The 22,238-nt window shown below is 42.4% G+C and overlaps 1 protein-coding gene across 3 annotated transcripts in view; it reads left to right on the top strand.

The window, feature by feature from the left end:
- Positions 1-13,746, top strand: part of nek3 (NIMA related kinase 3) — a 36,777-nt gene extending 23,031 nt beyond the window's left edge. For 2 of the 3 annotated variants that reach the window (XR_008157113.1, XM_052576145.1), the window contains exon 14: positions 645-13,746. The gene's annotated coding sequence lies outside the window, so the exon portion shown is untranslated. The remainder of the gene's footprint in view (positions 1-644) is intronic. The other variant, XR_008157112.1, reaches the window with a different exon arrangement.
- Positions 13,747-22,238: the final 8,492 nt, after the last annotated feature.

Raw genomic sequence — 22,238 nt, 5'->3', positions numbered from 1 at the left:
GGGCTTGAAGTAATGTGCTGAAAATCATGGTCTCTAACAAAGTTCTTGAAAGCACTTCCACAAAACTGTGGGCCATTTCAGTAAAGAGAGCATTGGGACAGTCCCATCGTGCAAACATGTTCTTCAAGCAAGCATGTGTTGTTTCACCCGACAAGTTTTGAAGATGAGCAATGTCAATATATCTTAAAAAATAGTCCACGACTACCAAGTAATGTTGCGTATTCACCTCACAGATATCAGCACCAATTCTCTCCCATGGACAGTCTGGCAGTGGAGTGATTAAAAGTGGCTCCTTCCTTTGGGTAGATCTTCATTCCAGACAATCCTTGTAGCTGTTAACTAGCTGCTGGATTTCCTGACTTAAGCCTGACCACCATACACTACATCTGGCTCTCTCTCTCTACATTTCACAATGCCTTGGTGACCACTGTGCAATCTTTGCAGTATGTCAGACCTCATATTTTGGGGAATTAAGATCCTGTCATCATAAAGCACAAGGTCCTGAAAAATTGACAAGTGATGATGTGCACTGTAGTATAATTTCAAGACTTGAGGGACATTAGCTGCATATCTGGGCCAGCTATCAGTCACATACTGCCTCACCTTTTGTAGCTCAAAATCCATCTCTGTCTCTCTTTTCACAGAGTCCAGGTTTGTGGGAGAAATTGGCCATGCACCACTAACTGCATTCTCATAGGCTTCCACTTCTTGCACTAATTCAGAAACCACTGATGAAATGGTTGGCTGAGGGTGTCGTGAAAGTGTATCGGCGACCACCAGTTTTTTGCCAGGTACATTGTTTTGACAGGATTGTAACTCATCATCCGCAGCAACAGCCTTTGACATCTCAGTGGAACTGAATCAAGATCCTTTGATCAGAGGAATCAGTGGCTTATGGTCGGTTTACAGGATGACACTTTACAATCCATACAAATAACCGTGAGAATTTTTTACAGGACCACACGGCCACCAGGCACTCTTTTTCGATCTGGACGGACCTTTTTTCAGCATCGGTAAGCACCCTGGAACAGTAAGCCACTGGTTTCAGATTTCCATCATGGTCCTGCCTAGGACCTAGGAAGGATTGTCATCAATTGTTGGCAGCACAAATTTCTCTCTTTTTACAGCTTTATTCAGTTGTTTCAGATCGACACAAATTGTTATTTTCCCTGTTTTCTTTGGGACGGCCACCATAGGGGCGCACCACTCTGTAGGCTCAGTGATCTCCTCAATAACAATGTGCCATTCTCTCTAGCTCCGCCTTGACTTTTGGAAGCAAGGGCACGGACACCCGTCTTGCAGTGTGCACACTGTATGGTACAGCATCCTCCTTCAGGAAGATTTTAATGGGTTTTGTCTTTACTAATCCCAGTTCAGAAAAATAAATGGGTTGGAGCTCTTCTAGCCTCTTAACTAAACCCATTTCACTTGCTGCGTCACGACCAAGGAGATTGTTTACATAGGGACCAGTCACCACAAATGCTTCAAAAATATACTGCTCATTTTTAAAGGTAGTCTTCGCTCTGAACTGACCTTTGCATTGCAGTGTACCTCCTGGGCTATCAAGTTTCACATTAACTTTAAGTTTTGGCTTGTACTTCAAAACTGAGCAGCTTTTCTCAGAAATGACACTTATGTCAGCGCCTGTGTCAAATTTAAAGTCTATGTCTGTGCCCTGAATTGATAGTGTGACAATCCAAGCTCCACTTTTGTCATCAATGTGTGTTAACTCACCCAGGAAATGTGCTACACTGCTGCCCTCTTGTGGTTTGATGACATCATGGACTTCTCGGGTTCTAAAAAACAGGGGCGGACTGGAGCAGGGACTTTTCCCAGTGGGCCGCTAGCCAATGTGGGCCGGTGTCCTGACATTTTATCCTACCCTGTCAGATTTTCCTACCTGGGTTTAATGCGCACGCACATATCAATATCGCGTCCTCTGTCTCATGCTAAACAACGATATTTAATGTATCTGCAGTACTGTAAGGGTAGGTTTAGGGTTGGGGTAGGTGTAAACTTTAATAAAAACGCAATTTAATTGGTAGAAAATAATATTTATTGTTGGTTTCCTGTAGCTGTATTCCTTCTAGCTACAACCGCGAATATAACACATAATTACTGTATTTGCAGTACTGTAAGGGTATGATTAGGGTTGTGGTAGGTGTAGACGTTAATAAACCATAACTTTACAGTAACATTTTTTCGTTGTGGAATTGTAATACCCACTGTTTTAGTGGGAGGTAGGAAAATCTGACAGCGTAGGACAAATCGACAGAACACCGGCCCATAAATATATATATTTTTTTTTATGACGGAAATCATAGTATTACATCTCTTTTCTATGCAAATGGATGAGTGAGTCGATTGCACGGCCAACAAGGAGTGTGTTTTGTTTGCGTGTGAGTGTTTTGCCCTCCCTCCCTGTTTAGTTTGGTCTACTCCATTGCTTATCTTGAAAAACGTCTAAGGTTACGTATATAACCCTGGTTCCTCGAAGGAACGAGACGCTGCGTCGAGAACGATTGGGGAACGCGTCCAGCGTGACGTCTCTGAATAATATGTATAATCAGTCCAAAAGAAGGGCGAGACGTCATAGGCGGGTGACATCAGAGACCAGGAAGCATAAAAGCAGGAGAGGCACAGCCGGCCCCAGCCTCAAAGGATGAAGCAAGCGCCAGCCAGAGATGCCGGAAGTGTGGCACTGCGACGCAGCGTCTCGTTCCTTCGAGGAACCAGGGTTACATATGTAACCTTAGACGTTCCTCTTCAGGAACTCGAGCTGCGTCGAGAACGATTGGGGAACGAGAATGCCCACGCCGCCAGACTTACAAATCTCTGCCAGTGTGGGAAACTGCACAGCTAGGACGAGAGAACAGAGGGGCCTGGAGCGGCTCGTAAATCTAGACCGTAAAATCTTACGAAGGTCAAGGGCGTGGACCACCCCGCAGCCTCGCAGATGTCACGCATAGAGACACCTGCTAGGAAGGCCTTGGAGGCCGCCACACTTCTAGTGGAGTGAGCCATGACCCCCAGGAGAGGGGAGATCAGAGGACTCGAGGCTTAGGACAGCATCCTGATCACCGCTTAGCATAAGCTTCTTCTGGCCGGAGGCCTCAGCCTCAGCGCACCATGGAGGAAACATGTAACCAGAGGGTTTCTGCTCACTGACTGGCCACCGAGAGGGGCGTGGTAGGCCACCATGGCCGCCGCGTAGACCTTCACGGTGCAGTGGATCAACCCTGCGGAGAGCCTGCAGGAACTCCAGCACTGTACCATCCGGGCAGTTAACTTGGTCGAGCTGGCGGTCTCCGCACCAAGAAGTGAAAAGCTTCCACTTCAAGGCATACAGTTTCCTCATTGAGGGAGCTCTGGATTGGAGAACAGTCTTACAACCTCGGTTGAGAGACCGGAAGCTAAGAGTTGTGCCTCCTCAGAGACAACACCTACAGCCTCTAAGCTCCATGCGGGGGCGCACCCTCCGCCTGCGAGAGGAGATCTCTCCTGACGGGAACCTCCCATGGAGTGCCATCAAAAAGAGAAATCAGGCCCAGGAACCATACCCGGCCCGTCCAGAACGGGGCTACTAACAGCAGCCGGACTCCGTCCCGGCACACTCTCTCCAGAACTCCCGAGAGCAGAGCAATCGGGGGAAAATTTACAGATGAAGCCTCGGCCATGTCGTGTACCATGGCGTCCAGCCCCAGTGGAGCTGGATGAGTCAGAGGAAGCCAGAGGGGACAGTGCGATGTCTCTCGAGTCGCAAACAGATCCACCCGAGTCTGGCCAACATTTCCAACTCTGCTTCATCACCTCAGTGTGAAGCCGCCATTCCCCGGGCCTCGGCCCCTGCTCAACAGGATGTCTGCTCCCATATTACGATGCCCAGGAATGTGAACTGCTCTGAGCAAGAGGAATTCGTCCTGGGCCCACACAAGGATCTGGTACGCTAGTTGTATAAATGGGGTGAGTGCAGACCTCCTTGGTGGTTGATGTAAGAGACCACCGCTGTGTGGTCGGTGCGCACCAACACATGGTGACCTCTTAGGTCTGGGAGAAAATAACGAAGTGCACGAAGCACGGCCAGCATCTCCAGGCAGTTGATGTGTTGACCGCTGCGCCCTGGAACACCGGCAGGGTTGGCAGATCGATCTCCTGAGGGCACTGGAAGAGACGGACACCGTGTAATGCGGTGTACACCGCTCTTCCCCAGAGGGGCCTGCCCTCCGAGGTCCTGAGCCGCAGCATCAGGACTATCATAGCTGAAGTCTCCTAAAAACGACGGTCCTCAGACCCGTATCGTCTGTCAGGAAGACTAGACCAGAGCCTGCTCGGGGCAGGACCCCATGAAGTACACTTGGCAGGGGCTCCCACACCGCCATGTGACCTCCTAAGGGAACCAGTCTCGCGAGACTTGCCTCTGGTGCGCCTAGAGCCACTAGCTCGGTGCCTTGAAGCGGTGGACCGGCAGGGGATGACCGTACTAGCTGCTCTAGAGACCTCCGTAGAGGTAGCGAGCCTCTCAGCACCGCTACGTTTCCGGGCGGTAACTGAGAGAAGCGCTCGCCGGAGATCGCTGCGCCCTGGAACAACGGCAGGGTTGGCAGAATGATCTCCTGAGGGCACTGAGGAGAGACGGGCACCATGTAATGCGGTGTACACCACTCTTCCCCAGAGGGAGCTGGCCCTCAAAACGTCCTAGGTGTCAGGACGTTATGATGAAGGCTATCCAGCGATAACAACAGTCCGTAGAACTGCTTTCCACTAGAAGCCTTCGGCCTGGGTGCGCCACTTTGACTCTAGCGTCTGCGGAGTACAAAAGTGACACCCCCGGCACGTGGGGCTGGAACACTTTGGGACTGCTCCGCCCAGCAGCCCCTGACCGCCTCAACCTCCTCAGAGGAAGAGCGGTACACACGTGTTCTCACAAAAGAAATCACATCCCTACATCTAACTTCACATAGTCAGATAAATATGTCATTTTATTCCTTAGAATTAAATGTAGTCAGCAACCAGACTAGTCAACGTGATCTGGTGTAGAAAAAATCACATAAAAATGAAACCATGTCTTTTTTTTTTTTTTATATATATATTATTTTATGCTACTCAGTCACACAAATAACATAAATCTCCTCAGAGAAATATGGATGCTGCAGCGAGCTGTCTCAGAGGGTGAAGAAACTGCAGCGCTGGTTTCCAAGCCTCGAGAATGAGCTCTAGATCTAGTGAACACGGGTGGAGATAGGACGAGCCGTCTCCAACCCGTTCGCCAGATCATTTGCGATTCCTGCTATCGCGGTCGCCGCCGTGCATCAGCCACAGCGAGACTGCGACCGCAAGATCGCATGCACGGACACACTCCTCAGAGCGTGCCCGGCGAGAGAGCATGCAGCAGCAGCAGCGAGCTGTCTCAGAGGGCGAAAGAACCGCAGTGCTGGTTTCCAGGCCTCGAGCATGAGCTCTAGATCTAGTGAACACGGGCGGAGATAGGACGAACCGTCTCCAACCCATTCGCCAGATCATGTGCGATTCCTGCTATTGCGGTCGCCGCCGTGCCTCAGCACCAGCGACCGCAGGATCGCATGCACGGACACACTCCTCAGAGCGTGCCCGGCGAGAGCGGAGCGCTTAACAGTGATAAAAAGCACAGTCAGCCCCCCCGAGAGCTGACTGCGCGAGCTCCACTCTTCATTAAGGCTGCTTATGTTAATATTAGGCATAACATGCTTGTGTAACTGGTGCTTGTGTGACTGGCGAGCTCATCGACGCCTATCCACATCAATCTCCTCAGAGAAAGACAGGCAGCGCCGTCGCGCCCTCTCATCGGGGAGAAGTACCGCAAACGCGGGCTTCCGACCACCGAGAGCGGGCGCCGGATCTGGTGGCTAAGAAAGAAGATAGGGGCTTGCCCGTCTTACATTCCTTCAAGCAGATCCGAAAGCGAGTCCCGCGAGCACAACCACCATTTTGCCTCGGCGAAAACGGGACTGGCACCGCGAGAAACGCCAGTGAAAGCTCTCTCCTCAAAGAGAGCCTTCTGAGAGTAAAGCAAAGGCTCGCATCGCAGCCGTCAACTCCCTCGAGAGCTGACACTGCGCGCTTCACTCTCAAGCAGACAACACACGAGCTGCGTGTGTCCCTACCCTTTTTTTGTTTTGTTTTTTGGCAGGGAAAAACACACAGCCTGAGCGCTGCCTGCTCTCGCCCCAAAACTTCTCTTGATTGAAGCTTTGACAATGGAGTTTATCAGTGGACAAACGACACTAAATAAGACTCACAAACAAATAGCGGCTGACACACACACAGAGCGCTTGCTGAAGACACAAGGCTGGGGCCTGCTGTGCCTCTCCTGCTTTTATGCTTCCTGGTCTCTGACGTCACCCGCCTATGACGTCTCGCCCTTCTTTTGGACTGATTATACATATTATTCAGAGACGTCACGCTGGGCGCGTTCCCCAATCGTTCTCGACGCAGCTCGAGTTCCTGAAGAGGAACGCCCCCTTTCACGTCGTCTAATATTTACAGAGAGAGAGAGACAGATTTATCCGGTACAGCTAATTTCTCTGAGCAGCAGGCCACTGTATACGTTCACTTAAAACATAACCGACTGTATTTACGAGAATACTTGCAGAGATAATTATTTTGAGATAATTGTATGTGTATGTGTTCATTTCAGAGGTTACGATACGCGAAAGATGAATTAATTCTGTGTACGAGCATTGTCTGAAACGCTGCTCTCAGTGCGTGCTTTGAACAAGTGCACGCAAGCTTCGAACGTGCACGAATTGTTTAAAACACTCGAATCGGCAAGATTTAGAAACAAGTGCAAACGATCAACTACGATCTGTTGCATCCCTTCAAGCCAGTGAACAACGCGAATCGAGTTAAGAGTTTTACATCCCTTTTCAAGATAGCCCATCGGGCAGGACGGCAAAATATTTTGGAGCTCGATTGGAAAACAATAGGCCCGGGACGTCGGGCTCGTGATTTTTCCGAACCTTGCAGCTCAGATCTATCCAGTTTGAGAATCATTGTTTTCCACACTGGTTTTGTGCAACAAAATAAATGAATATTTTAAAAGATTTACTCAAAAGAATAATCTGTACACGAATCTAACCATGAACTTGTATTACCGAGCCAAAGATGATCTATTTTTGAACATCTCGAATAAATAAAGACTTCAAGTTCATCTGTAAAGCACATAAAGCTATCGTTTGAGTTTATAAACTTCTATTTCATGCATGATTCGTATGGATCTGTTAATTCATTTGTATAGCGCTTTTTACAATACAAATCGTTACAAAGCAACTTTACAGAAAATTGTTTCTACAATATTTAGTAATAGCTAATTAGTGGTGACTGTCAGTTTGTGCACATATGACAGGATTTTTAGACAATTTTTGTTAGTTCTATTTGTTGATTCAGGGTTAGCATCATCTCTTCTCAGGTGTTCTGGATCCAGACTGGAGCTTGTGTAAATCCTAGTTACATCCGTGGCAAAACATAGAAACAAATAGAGACATCATTAGCATAGCTGCTGATCCAACAAAGTAAAATTAATTAGTTTATCCCAAGCTAAAGAATAAGAATGTACTTTTGTTTGTTAACAGATTTAAAGAAAATTGTTTCTACAATATTTAGTAGTAGCTTATAAGTGGTGACTGTGATGACTGAAAAACATTAATACAAAACGTAGTCAGCCAAACGATTAACATTATTAACAGCAATTATTTTTCTTTATGTTAACTGAATGCAAAGTGTGAGTTCTAGGAGAATGTTTGTGTCGTGATGATGAGCATGTTTCGCTCACTAGGAGTCGACAAATGAACAGTGGCTGCAAGCAGGTTTTTTTTTTTTTTGTCTGTTTGTTTGTTTCAATGGAGGATCAGTTGCCCTATTGGTTAAAATCCCCAAACTGTATACTTAAATATTCAATTAATAAATACATTATATCAAAACAGGTGCAGATGCGTCATGATGTGGTGGGCTGCTGTGGACTGGGCCACTTTTTTGTCCCAGTCCGCCCCTGCTACAAACTGCAGCGAAATGACACTTTTTCCTGCATTTGCGACACTCAGCACCTTTTGCTGGACACATTTCACCTTTCCCATGATTTCTGCCACATCTTTTACATCTCCAATCAGAAACATGCTCTGATCTGGTTCCAATTCGATCCACGGTGCTGTCTACCTCTTTCACTTTGGTGGAATTTTTCCCTGGCACTGGCCACCTCGCTGATTTGAGCACTGACGCTGGCATTCTGTTCACATGTCCACGTGTCCACGGACCTGTTCAGACTGCCTCACAAACTCTGTGGCATTTCTGAGTGTCAATTCGGGTATTAATTCGAGCTTTTCTGACAGATTTCTGTCCTGAATCCTGATCATGAGCCTGTTGCGAATACTCTCCTCTTTAGCAGCACCAAAGTCACACATGTTTGCTAACTCGTGGAGGCTACGAATATATTCTTCGGCCATTTCACCTGGCTTTTGAGCCCTTGTGTGAAATCATACATGCTCGTGAATAGCATTACCTTTTGGTACAAAGTAGTCATCAAGCTTCCTGATCAAAGGTTCTTAGTCCTCTCTTTCTTCTTCCCCGAACGTAAATGTCTGATACACTTGTTCAGCTTATTTTTCCAGTGAATAAAGCAGTGTACAGACCTGTACTTCAGCCTCTTCTTCGTCAGGTTTAGTGGCTATCCTGTAGCGGCAAAATCTCTAACGCTATTCTGGCCATCGTTCGGGGTGACCGAAATCAAAACTGTCCGGAGGCAAACACTTTGCCATGGTGTTAACAGCGCTCCACTTCTGACACCATATGATGTTTCAATAAAGCAACTTGGTTTCCTCAAAGTCTGATCTTTATTAACATCTAACTTTTTGACTGAACATTCAAGCACAATGTGGCTACTTTTAGAAACTGGCAGACTAGAGTTCTTCTTAATAGCTGCAACTCAACTCTTAGAAAACACTAGGTCGCCACCTAATGGATTAAAGACGCATTACCTATAGCAACATTAAACTGTTTTATATCACATAGATGACCTAACTAGTCTTCTAACACGTTACAATCCATCACGCTCCCTAAGGTCACAAAACGCTGGACTTTTGGTAGTTCCTAGGATAGCAAAGTCCACTAAAGGAGGTACAGCTTTTTCACATTTGGCTCCCAAACTCCGGAATAGCCTTCCTGATAATGTTCGCGGTTCAGACACACTCTCTCTGTTTAAATCTGGATTAAAAACACATCTCTTTTACCAAGCATTCAAGTATTGCATCTCATAAATTGTGACTGCAGTTGCATCTGATCAAATGCACATTCTTATTCTTTAGCTTGGGCTAAACTAATAAATTTTACTTTGTTAGAACTGCAGATACAGTAATGATGTCTCTCTTTGTTTCTATGTTTTGCCACGGGTAACTAAGATTTACACAAGCTCCAGTCTGGAGCCAGAACACCTGAGAAGAGATGATGCTGACCCCCTCAGAGGACTCCAGATGATGCTAACCCTGAATCAACAAACAGAACTAACAAATATTGCTACAAGCGTGATTGCATCATATAATAATTGCTATTAATCGTTTGGCTAACTACGTCTTGTATTCATGTTTTTCAGAAAAATCCTGTCATATGCACATAAACTGACAGTCACCACTTATAAGCTACTACTAAATATTGTAGAAACATAATTTTCTTTAAAGTTGCTTCGTAATGAGTTGTATGATAAAAAGCGCTATACAAATAAACTTAAAGGGCTGTAATGCAATTTTTAATAGTTTTAAATTGTTTTTAGTTTGTATTATCTTTAAATGTAAAGTCATAGTTAAATAAATGTACTCAAGATATGCTTTTCTTTTTACTTTAAATGTGACTTGAAGTAATTCAAAAGTAATTAGATTACATAACTTTCATATTGTGGTACTTGGATTACATTAATGAATACTTTTTTAATTAAGTAATTTGAAAATATAACTGAATACATTTTAAAAGTACTGTAACCCTCCCAACCCTGTCTGTTTGAGTACATTGTGTTGTCGTGGTGGATTTACGGAAACCTCATGCATCAGTCAAGGTCCCTGGACCCAAGGGATTGCTACAATGACATTTACTCACTTGAACAAGCTTCTTTCTTCTATTGAAAATAAAACTTCTTTTAAAGAATGTGGGTAACCAGACAGTTTCTGTTCTTCAGTTACTTCCATAGTATATTATTTATTAATGCCTACTATCAAAATCACTACTATTTGATTACCCACATTCTTCAAAATATATTTTTCTATGTTTAACACAATAAATAAATTAATACAGGTTTGGGAAAACATAAGTGACTAAATAATGACAGAAATTACATTTTTGGGTAACCGTTCCTTTAATGACAAGCAGCAGTATGTTTCTAACTGTCACTTTAAGAGCTGCATGCATCTAATATACAAGCAGATATTTTCTCTTAACTGTTTACATTCAGTTTAGAAATAACCAATTGTGTATATGTAATCCTTCTGTATTTTTGACAGTATTAGCTCAATCAGATGCAAAACATAACTTAGTCCATAACTTAGCTTTTGACAGGCTTTTCAGTGTGTGCGTTCTTCAGGTTTACGTGCTCCGAGAAAGCACCTGTCAGAAAAGCACGCAAACAAAATGTTTAACTGACAAGGGTTTAAAGCACATGCAAATAATTAATTTTTGTGATTGCGTATAAATGCGATTGTAGTGTCCTTTATCCTCTACTGTTGAGTTACCATTTTATGTGAACGTCTGTCGCATTGTATTTTGAGTATTTTGAGATAGAGGCGTGCTGTAGCACAATAATATTTTTTCAAGTATTTTTTCACATTTATAATAAGAATAAATAACTCTTTAACACAGAGAAAAGTGTTGATATTAGTTGAGAAATAAAAGTTTAAACTAGTTGAAAACGAAATATGTTTACATCCTGGTTAATTAAAAAAAATGTGCTAAGGGCTCACATAAATTGAATGCTGCCACACTCTTGCCAAGACCGAGGACAAAGTCATTTTGCAGTTTTGCCAGCTCTGCTTGATTTACGAGTGGTTTCTGGCTGACTGTTGAGGCACTTGGTGTGCAGATAAATGCCCCCAATTGTGTTGTTAAGGAAATGCTGGGCCAGTGTTGAAGCCTTATCTGAAAGCAACATGGGGTGCCTCAGGGACCAAGTGTAAGCCCTCTAACCATTTTTAATTTTCCTCATTTACCTCAGTCAATGCTTAATGTCTTATGAGAGACGAAGATAAACATAAGGATGTGTAGCACAAGAACTGTTAAGACGATAGTAACCCATACACTCATTCTGAAAGACCCCTGTCTCTGATAATGTGGTTTTGGGCAGCTAAGATGTTAAATAAAAGTAATATTTGTTACAGTAGATAGTACTGTTCAATAAATAGTACCGGTCTTTTTTATTTTTATTTTTTCATTCAATTGCAATGGATGCAGCTTTTGGCTTCCACAGTACTTGGGTGGGAAAATTATATTTAGTCTCATTTAGATTTTGAGTTACAGTAAAACAATATATAGCTGACAAATTATCCAATAAGACTGTCCTCATCTCTGAAAATAAATAACACAAACTATATCCCAGATAGCAACATATTATCTGGGCCAAAAGCAGGCCATAGCAATGCCACATGTCAGCAAAGAGCAAAGAAATAAACCACAATGGACCTGAGCCACAAAATCTTCGTATATTATTTATAGAGTCCTCTCAGCTCATCTAAGCCTATTAACAAGAAAATTCACTGAAGGAAAGAAAAGAACAGGAAAAAAACAACTACAGACAAATAGAAACTCAACAAAAACAACAATTGACCGCAGCAACAGCCTTGGATAAATTCAGCTGAAAATAAAATAAATTAAATCTCTGAAGATCTAAGCAGAGGGAGATTAAACATCTCCACAAACAGCCTTACCAGCTTTACTAACCAGACTGACTTGATTACTCTTAGAGGTCTAGAGAAGATATTATAGGAAGTATTATTAACAGAAGTTTAAATCTAATGTTTGTTTCATAATGGTGATAATCCCCACAATGGTGATTCCTGTTTGCATTAGTTGGGCTCTTAAACTTATTAAAAAACAGTTGTCTGTGCTTGCTGTTGTGTTCATTAAACACACTTGCAGTAACAAATGATGACAAAATGAGATCGAATGATGATAGTCAGCTACTGATTGTTCTACAATTATGGTTAAATAAATTGATTCACCTGTGTCATTTTACTCTAAAGATTGCATTATACCAATAATACATTTGCTAGGGATAGGTAGATCGACACCTAGTGTTGACACATTTTTAGTTTTTGATACACTAGTAGTGCTTTGAAACATTGTTCCGAAACATTGCATGAAATGAGGCCGTCACTGACCTGTGAAAACGAAGCTTCATTACCTTAATGACATGTCACCCTAGGCTCAAATACAAAGCATGTTGATTGCGCAATCCATTAAGTCCAGTGTTATAGTTATATCAGTCGGCATGCCTACATGTATGTAGTGTTTTACATGGTGTATCGTTGTTAATTATATTACTACTATTACAGAATGACGTGAATATCTGTTGACTGGATGAATATTAAAACACCTTGCGAGCTCAACCACTAGCTGTTCCCAAAAATAGCAAAAAAAAAAAGGATACTTCCTTAACCACAAATATTTTTGCTGCTTGTAAACTGCATCCTCTATTGTCAACAGCTCACATTGGCAAGAAAAAAATATTTTTGCAAAATATATTATATAATATAATATATTATTTTCTCGAAACTTTTTAAACACAAATCCAAATACTCAAAACTAAGTTCACGAAACCTCTGACTCTTCCATCTAAATAACAAAACCATTTCAGTTGGACTCAAAATCAAATGCTGCTCTCAGATCACACACACATGAGTCAATGAAATACACAGAGCATTACAGAAAAGTTATATTGTATTGCGTAAACAATTTTCAATTCTGTAAAATTAATTGTAACTGAATAAAATGAATATATTGTATAGGCCTACTGTATGTATATTGCAAGAATAGTATTGTACTGAATATTGAATATTACTGAATGTTGGTATATATTCAGCACTTGGATACTGCAAAAATACTGCAGTCTAACTGCAAAGGCCAAAAAGGTCAAATCAAACTCTAAATGAGTAGTATGTTAAAGTACACTCAAGTACTGTAAGTTTAAATTGTAAAATCAGGGTCAACTACTTGTGCTCTCTGAACTTGCTCATATTTTGTACAGTTGATTTGATCACATAATTTTAAACAAGTATGAACAATTTTGAATTATTGTGTATAAATGATGCAACTGTGTTTTAATTGTGTTTAACTTTTCCCGATTGTTTAAAATTTTGTAGCACAAATGCATTGTGATAAGTGAAAGAGAATGTGTTTAGAGTTTTGCAAAAGAGTGCATGAGATTTGCAAATAGAGCCTAACTGCCTGAACGTGTTTAAGGTTTAGCAGATAGAGTGCTTTATTTAACAAATAAAGTTTAATAACTGGAATAACTGCATTTGTATTTGTGCATTTATGTTTCTTAACAATGTGCATTTATGTGTTCTTTTATAAGGAAGACAAAAATGGTGCAATGAAAAATGACAGGTATAATTTATTAGTGTAATGAACATTCTATTTATGTGAAAAGACTTGAAAAGTTTGATGCAAGTAAAAATGAAAATGTAGTCTTTATTGTCATTGTATTGTGCGAAATACAATAAAATAGACAATTAATCCTTACTGCGCCATCTAGAGATTTATGTCAGAACTTTGGATTGACATTTGTGCTTTTAAATGCCATTTATCACACTGCAAAACTATATAAACTGATTAGCCACAACATTAAAAACACCTGCCTAATATTGTGTAGGTCCCGCTTGTGCTGCCAAAACAGCCCTGATAGATCAAGGCTTCAACACCGTGTCCTTAAATATCTGGCACTAGACATTAGCAGCAGATTCTGTAAGTTTAAAGTCCTGCAAATTGCGAGGTGGTGTATCCATTGATTACATTTATTATTTAGTCCAAAACATACCATACCGTAGATACTCAATTGGAAGAGAAACAATCTTTAGGTGAGTAGTACTGTACATGTCAAAGTAACATCCACATGAATTCAATATTACCAAGATCATAACACTGTCCCCTGTCAGTCTGCCTTCTTTTTTCAACCTGTTTCTCTCTCTTTTCAAGGTAAATGGCAAACTCACAAACAGATCCATCCATCTGATCTAATGTGAATCATCATTCCAGGCAATCTTTTTCCTTTGCTCCATGGTTTAGCTCTGATGCTCATGTGCCCATTGTAGGCACTTTCATTGGTGGACAGAGGTCATCATGGGCACTATGACCAGTCTGCAGCTGTACAGCCCCATACACAGCAAACTATGATGCCCTTTGTGTTTTGATACAATTGCGTTTTTCAGCAATTTGAGCTAGAATGTGTTTAGTATAACTCTTGCTGGGAATTATACCTTCTGTTGTTTTTTGGGGCTCATTTTAAAATGAATGCAAAGAGAAGCTACAGGATATCCTTTAGCATGTGTTTAGAATAACACATTCTAAAGGATATCCTGTAGCTTCTCTTTGCATTTTTTTTTTTTTTTTTACTTCTTCAAAGCAATAGTTTAAAGCGATGGTTCTGTCATCATGTACTCACTTTAAAATTAGCCAGAAAACAACAGAATGTATCATTCCCATATGAAAATTAATGGGGAATATAAAAAGCATGACGAAGGTATAATAAAAGTGATCTATTGTGATCTTTTGGGCCTCATATTCAGAACCTTTATGAGAAAATTAAAGTTGAAACTCATGGGCCTTTTTTTAGAGTCAAGTATTGTCTTTCTTTTGCAGCAAGGAAGAGATTGGTAGCAGCTACATTTTTGGCAGTGTTGGATTATTGTGATATTATATATATATATATATATACAGTATGCAGGCACCTAAGCAGTGTTTACAGGCATTGGACTCAGTTTATCATGGAGCATTAAGGTTAATCAGATTTTCAAAAGCCCTTAGTCATCATTGTTTATTGTACTCTCGGGTTGGAAGGCCGGGGATGGCTTAAGTAATGGTACTTATTTATATATAAAATCATTGAGCGAGATTCGCTGCCTCTTTAACCTGATCCTGCATGAGAGCAACCAAGTGGGACACAATCACAATTATCGCCTTGCCGGACTTTGGCATCCCCAGTTTCTCGATGAAGATCGGTAACAGTTGATAAATTAAACTTTTCCCAAAACCTGTCGCGATTAGGGCCACAACATCACCTCCATTCAAAATGTAAAACAAACACTCTGTGAATAGCGTCCCATTTCTCCATGCTGCTGTCGTTTCCAATTTCCCTAACCTAAACTACGATCTTACATTCAGCTCTTAGCGTCTATCTACATCATGGTTCTCAGCACGCCCCCTGTTCGTTGATTGGCCGGCTGTTTTGAGGCTGGAGGAAAAATGGGAGATAGGTCGCTATTTCATACTGAGTACAGAAGCAAAATGAAATTGAGCATTAGTACGAAGTCTGACGTAGTCAGGCTAGCATTTATGTAGATCGGAGATGCATTCTCTTCAAAAACAAACGTAATCCACTGCATCTTCAGAGGCTCAGATTTTGGAAGTAAATGATGACTGCTATGTTAATTTTTACATTAATATAGTTCATTAAGTCATTCTTGTCTACATCTGCTCCAGCGTCAAAACAATGGTGGTGTCACAATTATCAGCTGAAGTGCCCATGAACTCCAGAAGAGGGCACTCCACTCTGGACTTTTGTATTTGGTGTCCTGTTCTTAGGGCTACTCACAGCCAGGTGTTCCCCATGATCACTCCCCTATATAAACTGTGTCTTGACTCTCTAGCTGTGTCCTAAAGTTGAGTGTGCACACTTCGGAGACCAGGTTTCCAAATTGCACAAAGGGCCCTCCGAAGTGGCTGAGATTCTCTGCCTTTGCTGGATTTCCTAATTCCGCCACCTGGTGTTCCCGATTAGCGCTCTGTCGCATAACACAATGCTAGAGGAGCACTGACGAGAGGATAATCCTGCCAGGATAAGTGGAGCCAGAACTGCTCTGTTGTTGTTTTGCATTGTTTTTATGTTTTACGTCAAAGTGGAGCAGGTGATTGTCACGGTTGGTAAACTGTGGCCTCGGGTTTTGCACTGTGGGTAGAGTTGTGCGTGTTATGCGTCAGCACTGATTGTTTCATGTGGGCGTCTCCGCTAATTGTTCATGATCACCAGCTGCCACTCATTATCCTTCCATATATATTGCCCTGTCTGGCGTCTTGTGTTTGTCAGAGCGTTGTTTGTCGATCTCAGTGTATCTCATGTTCTTCCGTTCTTTTTTTTGTTATTCTCGTCGTTGGATTGTCCTGTCTCCGGAACCCCGTCCACTCCACCTCATCCCTGGACCTCCCCACTCACCTTCACGGCTCTTCCCCCGCAGTTCCTGTGTCACACTCTCCTGCTGCCAACGCACCATCGCACCTCGGATAACCCTTGAAGCTCTGCCTCTTACTGGACTTCGCCCTTACCGTCAAGATTCCCAGTACCACCTGTCTTCGTGTTCATTGTTTGTGTTATTATTCATTAAATGTTCTAAACTCGCACTTGCTTTCTCACCTTCTTGAACAATCGTTACAGTGATGTACCTCAGACTCAGCCATGAGCGAGGCCACGTAAATTATACTGCTAGCACACATACGTCTAGAAGATGTCTGTTAAAGATCTCTTGATCTGGGGGGCGCACGTGTGCAGATCATGGAGTAGTTGTATTTTTCTGAGCTCTCCGCTGACAATACATGTTTAATATTTTTGTAATTTAAGTACACTTAATCCACTTCACAATCGATAATAACTTATGGAGAGTTAACTATAGTCAGTTTTTTTTTAGTATTTAGTGAGATTTAAGTGCGTAAGGATGATTTTTGTCATTTCGCTGACTCATTCTGTTGCAAAATGGCGTCTAAAAGATCTTCAAAAATTGTTGCAACTAAGGAGGACGCCAATCCAGGTGACTCTGTCTCACAGGGAAATGTGAATGCAATACTTGCTGCAATCGGTGCCCAAGGGGATGATTTGAAAAAGCTGATAGAGGACAAGATGACAGCATTGAGTGCTCGCTTGGATATGTTGGATGCTGCGCTGGTTAACCTGCAGTCAGAACAGGCAGGCGTTAAACAAAAAATGGTGGAGAGAGAATGTGCTATGAACAGTACCGATTTACACCTCGGAGAGGTGGAAAAGGTGTGTAAAGACTTGCGTGCGGAAAACAAATCTCTCTGGGCTAAGCTGAACGATTTGGAAGGACGTTCTCGAAGGCTGAATCTCAAATTTGTGGGGATAAGCGAAGGTGAGGAGCGGGGGCGCCCTTCGGTGTTCATCTCTGACTTGATTACCGAACTTTTCGGCCGAGACAACTTCCCCAAACCTGTGAAGATTGACCGAGCTCATCGGGTGCTATTACCCAAGCTATCTGAAGGCCAGAGTCCTCGCACCATTATCGCACGGATCCACAATGATCGGGATAAAGACTTAATCCTTCGTCTGAGCCGGGATAAATTTCCGCTGGAATATAAAGGAAAGCGGATTCATATCTTCCCTGATTATACACCGGAGGTGACCGCGCGGCGTCGTGGGTTTAGTTCGATCATGAAAGCTCTGCGGGAGGCTGGGTTGAAATGGTCTCTGCGTTTTCCGGCAAAATTGATGGTGCATTACAATGGTCGCAAGCTTTTTTTCGAATCTTTTTATTTTTTTTCTCCTTCTACTCGCATGTTTTTCATTATTTCTGCTCTTTTTTTTGGCTAAGGTAAGCTTAGTCTTAGTCTTGCACTCTTGTTGTCTCCGAGATGATGGGGAATACTCGCTGCTTCGGTTAATGGGGCAGATGTGGGGAGTTCGTGAGTTCTTTATTTTTTTTGTTGCACCAGATCATGTTTATTCTTGCTGTGGTTGCTAGTGCTACTGATTTTGTGTTTGCTATGTTTTTTGAAGATATTGAATGACTGACACTGGTCTTAATAATAAAAGTAATGATGGAGTGAATATTACATTTGTTAGTTGGAATGTAAGAGGAATGGGGGCACCCGATTAAGAGGGGGAAAGTGTTTGCACATTTAAAGTCATTGTCGGCTGACATTATTTTTCTTCAGGAAATGCATATTAGACCCAATGAACAGATGCGGCTTAGGGCAAATTGGATTTCACAAGTTTTAAAAGCAACTTTTTCCTCTAAAGCTAGAGGTGTGGCTATACTTTTTAGGAAATCAATTCCTTTTCGATTGCACTCTGTGGTGTCTGACCCTGCAGGAAGATATATTATTGTATCTGAGATCATTAATAATTTCCCGATTACATGTGTTCATGTGTATGGGCCAGATATAGATGATCCTGTTTTTTTTAGGAAATTATTCAGGCTCATTCCAGATACTAACTTAACCAATTGGATAATTGCTGGAGACTTTAATTGTTATTTGGATCCTCATCTCGATCATCACTTCGCACAAGTTCCTCCTCCTATTCAATCTGTAGGCGTTTTAAATAATTCGATAAAATCCATGAATCTTGTGGATATATGGAGGTTACTTAACCTGACTGCGCGTGATTATTCTTTTTTTTTCTCAGGTTCATAAATCCTATACACACATTGATTACTTTATAATTGATACTAAACTTATTGAGGGGGTGACTCAGTCAAAATATCACAATATTCTCATTTCTGATCATAGCCCTATTTCTATGGTTTTGAAAACTTCGCTACCAAAGGTACAGTATTGTTGGCGCTTCAATCTTTCTGAGTGTTTAAGTCAATTTTTGGAGACCAATGATAAGGGGGATGTTTCAGACTCTTGTCTGTGGGAAACCTGTAAAGTAGTGTTAAGAGGTCATATTATTGCATATGAATCTTCGTTGAGGAGGGAGAAGCGTCGACGTTTGTCTGAGATAGAATCCATACTTCCATCTTTAGAACAAACATTTCGTTCTTCTAAGGCTCAGAGTGACCTTAATGCTATTCTCAAGTTGAAATATGAATATAACTCTATTTTGAGTGATCAGGTTTCTAATTTGTTAATAAAACTTAAACAAAAACAATTTGAATTGGGAGACAAGGCAGATAAGCTTCTTGCTGCGCAATTAAGGGGTGTACAGGCTAGTAGGGCCATTTATCAAATAAAATCTCAGAATGGTACTTTATTAACACATCGTAAAGAAATTAATAATCGTTTTGTTGAATTCTACAAGCATCTTTATTCTTCCAGCTGTTCTGAGCTGAGCACTACAGGGCATCAATTTCTTGATTTGGTGGACTTTCCAAAACTTAATGAATTAGAGGAACCGTTTACTCTCTGTGAAATTTTGGAGGCAATTAACTCCTTCTCTAATGGGAAAGCCACAGGTCCTGATGGGTTTGGTGTGGAATTCTATAAGGCTAATGCAAACGCAGTTGCTCCTTTGTTGCTTAGAATGGCAAATAATTCGATTGAAAATAAAAAAAATTCCTGATTCTTTTTATGAGGCACATATATGCCTTTTGAAGAAATAAGGTAGAGATGCTACAGAGCCCACTAGTTACAGGCCAATAAGTCTTCTCAATTGCGATCAAAAATTGATTACCAAAATTTTGGCCACGCGTTTGAATAAACATGTGGCCTCGTTAATTCACTCAGACCAAACTGGCTTTGTCCCAGGAAGATTTTCTTTTTTTAATTCTCGTCGCCTGCTAAATATTTTGTATAGTAATCAGAGTCAGAGGTCCAAGGCGGCTGTTCTTTCGTGGACGCCGAAAAGGCCTAGGCTTTGGTGAGAATTTTAAACTATTGATAAAAATGCTTTATTCTTCCCCCAAGTCTGCAATACTTACTAATTCGGATAGGTCTGCTTTCTTTCCTCTTCAGCATGGTACACGACAGGGCTGTTGTTTAAGCCCACTGTTGTTTGATTTAGCTTTAGAACTTCTGGCCATCAATCTTCGCAATCATTGTGAGATTAGGGGTATATCATGTGGTCGTGCTGAGGTTAAGCTGTCCTTATATGCAGATGATCTGCTTTTATATTTGAGTGATCCTTCTTCTGCTTTGCCACTTTTAATGGAATCACTAGAGGTTTTTGGATCTTTTTTCTGGTTATTCTGTTAATTGGGAAAAGAGTGTATTCATGCCCCTGGGTCAGGGGCTGGATGCTCAGTTTTTGAAGTCATTACCCTTTAGAATAACAGAGGATCACTTTACTTATTTAGGATTAGTCATTCCCAAAAACTGTATTTCACTGAAGCCGTAAACAAGCTAAAAATCTCTATAGATAAATGGAGGGTTCTTCCGTTATCTTTAATTGGTCGGGTCAATGCCATTAAAATGGTCTCTCTACTTCACTTTATCTATCCATTTCAGAATTTACCTATATATCTGCCACATTATTTTTTTAAACAATTACATTCTGTCATTTTGCCATTCATTTGGGGCTTTAAAGCACATAGAATTTCTAAGGGCCATTTGCAGAAGCCGAAAGAGTTGGGTGGTTTAGCGCTACCTGTTTTCCGTCATTATTATTGGGCTGCTAATGCCAGGACTATGATGTTCTGGCAGATTAGCAATCAAGCTGCCGATTATTTGATGGATACACATCCAAAGTGGCTGTATATTGAGGCTCGGTCAGTTGTTGGTAGCTTCCTAGCTTCTATTCTTTTTTCTAATCCTGTATCTTTAAGGAAGTTACAATGTAATAATTTTGTTGTGCTCAGTTCCATTAGAATTTTAAAACAAATGAAGATGGTGTTGAACATCACATGTCCTTCCGTGCGCCTGTTCATTTGCAATAATCAAAATTTTCTGCCTGGCCTGTCTAATAAAGTATTTTCATTGTGGAGAGGCAAAGGACTAACCACGGTCAAGGACTTTTATGTAAATGGAAAATTTGCCACTTTTGAATACTTGTATAAAACCTTTCATCTTTCCCAATCACATTTTTTCCGATGTTTAGAGGTGCGTCACTACATAAAACATATTTTTAATGAGATTCAGGATTTGCCTCAGGATCATGATATGTATGATCTTTTGGGTCAACCTCCTATGGACAAACATTTGGTGACACGGTTTGTTTCTTTGTTTGTTTCTCATTTTGCAGTGTCTTCGGGATCACCTCAGAGTAGCATGGGAAAATGATACCGGAATTAAAATCTCAATAGAGATTTGGGAAGAGGGACTGAAACGAATACATACTGTCACGGGGTAAAGAATCACTCAACAAGAGGTATGTGAAATCAAAAGCCCCGGAGGGTGGATTTATTGTCACAGTGATGCCTGGTGAAAGGTGCTGCTCCGCTATCTGGTGGCCGGCGCTTCCCATGTGCTCTTCTGTGCCAGTTAAGGTGAAAGTGGGTGTCCAAACGTGCTCCAAAGTGGCTGGGCTGTCGGTCACTCGCTGCTTTCTGTAAAGTGAAGAGAGAGGGATTAGACCAGCACTGCATTCGGTTCAAGAACCTCTTCTGAGTGTAACATGTGCTCCTTTTAAATGTGCTGGCTGATGGGGAGCAGCTGTGACCGATCAGCCGGTGACGAGGTCGTGCAGGTGTTTTGCTTTGGTTTCCAGGGTGATGCTGATTCCTCTGGGAGTGCTCGTCACATCCCCCCCCCCCCAAGCGTCGTTCTAGTCCTGCGAAGACATGTAGAAAGTAGGGGTGAAATTAGGGGAGGGTGGGGAATGACCCCTGACAGACCTGAATAAGCTGTCCAGATCCGGGAGAGGCCATCGGCGTTCGCGTTGGCGGCCCCAGCTCGATGGCGGACTTCGAAGTGGAAGTCCTGGAGCGCTTGGTGAGGCGCTTGGTGAGGCCGCAGGAGGATGTACATCATCCGCTGGAACGTCGGGGGGGCCCCATGTTGCCCGAAGGGAAGGGTCCAGTATTGCCAGTGGCCACTGGGGGTGGAGAAGGCGGTTTTCGGCTTGGTGGCCTCGGAGAGCGGTACCTGCCAATAGCCCTTGGTGAGGTCTAGGGTGCTGATATACCGGGCCCTTCCTAGCCGGTCCAGCAGTTCGTCCACCCAAGGCATGGGGTACCCGTCGAATTCGGAGACTTCGTTCAGGCGGCGGAAGTCATTACAAAAGCGGAGGGTGCCATCCGGCTTTGGGACCATCACAATGGGGCTGGACCACGGACTCCGGGATGGTTCTATTACCCCCAACTTTAGCATCTGTTGGACCTCTTCCTCAATAGCCTGCCGACGAGCCTCCG

The sequence above is a fragment of the Carassius gibelio genome, chromosome B15 (genome assembly GCF_023724105.1).
Source record: "Carassius gibelio isolate Cgi1373 ecotype wild population from Czech Republic chromosome B15, carGib1.2-hapl.c, whole genome shotgun sequence".
Lineage (NCBI taxonomy): Eukaryota > Metazoa > Chordata > Actinopteri > Cypriniformes > Cyprinidae > Carassius > Carassius gibelio.
This window is presented reverse-complemented; position numbering and strand designations above follow the sequence as displayed.